The sequence below is a fragment of the Amphimedon queenslandica genome, unplaced genomic scaffold (genome assembly GCF_000090795.2).
Source record: "Amphimedon queenslandica unplaced genomic scaffold, v1.1 AMPQUscaffold_13480, whole genome shotgun sequence".
In the NCBI taxonomy this organism is placed as follows: Eukaryota; Metazoa; Porifera; class Demospongiae; order Haplosclerida; family Niphatidae; genus Amphimedon; species Amphimedon queenslandica.
Window position 1 is genome coordinate 42,556 of NW_003546284.1, and position 3,036 is coordinate 45,591.

The window sequence follows — 3,036 nt, forward strand, 5'->3', positions numbered from 1 at the left end:
TTAATAAATGTAGTAAGAAGTGGTGAGTATAACTAGGTTTTGTAATCTGTTACTTTTTCTAACATAATTGTTAAGACTAACTACATCAATTAGAAATCGCCTTTTTTTAAGCCATTCAGTGCTAGCATATACCCAGCTAAAGTGTTTTAAAGACATTTTTAAAATGCTAACTAAAGTTTATGTACAATTGTTAAAAAAAGATTGCATGCATGAAACTATTGAAATTGTCATTTATGAAACACATTACATTCTGTCCTGAAATTTATTTACAAAATTCACAACAATATGTAGAATTTCAGCTGTAAAAATCTAGTAGCATGGCAGCGCTGGTGATTATTGTCACATTAGCCCAAATGATTACATCTTTACACAAGTTCAGAAGAAATAATCATTTAAGCAGTGTTAACATTTAGTGAATTGCTTTAATTGGTTAATAAGGCAAAATTTTATTTTTTGCATGCTTCTATGGAACCCTGTGAAATTGGAAAAAATGAATTTGACAAATTGACCTCAATGCACATAGTTGTCAAAAATAAGTTTACTAAATTTTGTGCCAATACCGTAAAATTAGAAATATTTTTGGTTGGGCTCAATTTAGACCCGACACAAATTGGAATTGTCTGCTAATCAGCTTAAGAAATTTACACACACTGGTGTAATTATACTTTCACAAGTCAATGAGCCTGACATTCAAACAAAGCAACAAAAAACAAATACCATGCAACACAAATGCAAATTATGGAAATCAGAAATATTAACATTAAGTATAAAAACCTGTGATCTGTAATAATTCTGCCATAAGACCTAAAAAAATTGTTAACCTGCAAAAAGGTCAAGTCTTGAACAAGTGCCCAATAACAACATTGGACAGCTACTAGATGAAATTTATTTGTGACAGCTCTGCCACTGACAAGGAGTCCTTTGGTTCACAGCACCAGCCCTTAACAAAGCTTTTACAGCCTTGTCAGAGCATTGGTACACGACTAAATATTTTTGTATTCATACTATTTTCTACAACAACAAAAATTATTTTTAAGAAACAAGATTAAGTAGGATTCTAGAGCAAATTCGTAAAAATATTATTGGAAAGAAGGATAGGTAGGATTCCGAGCGACCAATGAAAATACAAAATGAAAATGCTACTCGAGACGCCAATGAAATAGACCGAAAATTCATCAAATTATGAGCATTTTCCTATGCTTTACTGGTAAAATGCGTCATTGCTGTAAACTACAGCTTCATAGTAGTGCACACATCATGTGTTCTGCAACAGTTACTGTAACCACAGAAAGGGTACAATGAGGAGTTCTTGTCCCATAGAGCAATATAGCAAAAAGATAATGAAAGTACCACTCCTAGTTATGAATATCAATAAAATGCTAAATTAATTATTGTATACATTGTACATGCACGCATGCATGTACATTGCAATCTTCAGACAAATGCATTGTTACAATGTCCAAAACCAGTTAAATAAATTTTACTTGCAACTTTTCAAACAAGTACTCAAGTGCAACAGCATGTGCTTGTTCAATGTACCTTGGAATATAAGGGACAAATTTTCCTAACTGATGGAGCCATTTAGCAAAAATAATGATTAGACTTGCTGTTCAGCAAAAAAGATAAGACTCTTCCTAAAAAAATGTGCTGCATTTCACAAACAAGTGTAACATAACAAAAATAAAACACTAAAAATATAGATGGACATGCTTGATGCATATGAAAGGCAGACAAACAAAAAAAAGGTTCTCCTTGTTAGGCTGTAGTACATTTTTATCAAAGATAAATCAGATACTTTTTTGTATGCAACACCAATTTGATACTTGTACCTCTGGCATCGTATGGATACAGATTGGATTACTTACGGAGTGAGAGCCTACTTTTCTATCAGTAGATACATTGTGAGAAATGTGCACAGCAGGAATACTTTGCCATGAACATTGTGGTAGAACAGGAGTCATCGATGGTGAACGGCGTCTTGGTACAGATAGCTCCAAAATTATACAAAGCTGTACCACACCATAAGTGCAGTCTACTTAATAATTCAAAATTTACTTGGCAACTTAATTTTTTGTCCAAAAATTTTAAATGTAGGCAGATAGACAAAACTACCCGTACTGACGTTATATAGTCATTAAACAATCAATTTAATTTAATTTTAAAATGTCATCATGCATACACTAGGAAACACAATTTCACTCCTTAAGATGCAATGGCTTTGATACTTTTACATTTTTCTAGGAGCAATAAATGACAAGAAAGTAACAGCTTTAAATTATCACAAAAAATTGGCAAAATTGCTACTTTTGTTTCTCAGTAGCACTGTGAAATCACAACGTCTAAATAAAGAGATTACTAAAGTCATGTAAATCATTGTCAACTCAAACTAATGACATCGTCGTTTACGTGCATGTTTTTGGACTCGCAACGCTGGTGTAGGCTGGTAGTATGCAGTTTGGATGTCATTCTGTCAGGAAAATTTCTATTAATTCCTTGTCAATATCTTTTTCACTGAAAATTCCTGAGTTATAATTCTTTTTCAGCTTTGAGAAAAAGGTAAAATCATTAGCTCTGTTGTATTTTCTTAGTAATCTGTGGTAGCAAAAGACAAAATTTCAACAATAGACCACTTTTTCTAGCCAAATTTTTGTTTCACTTGATTTGGTCAAGATAAGCATTGATCAGTAGAGGAAAGTACCTAGATTAAAGGGTAAGTCCGGTGTATTTTTGGTGAATTTTTTTTATTGGCTTAATATGATTGCCTGACCATAATAATGATGTATTCCAACTCCCATTGTCTAAAAAAATTTTTTCACTGAGATATGAACCTTCAAAGATGCTCATCTTTATTACTTCCTGTCGGTGGGTGTGGCTAAACGTGACGTCACTAGAGGCATAGATGCAGATAACTCCATTCCTTTATAGGGGGAAATAATCCTTTATTCTCATGCCTAGTAATGTAATAGCACTAATTTAAAGATTGGGATCATTAGCTATCATAATTCTAAGCATCAACTGCAAGAAAATGTCATAATA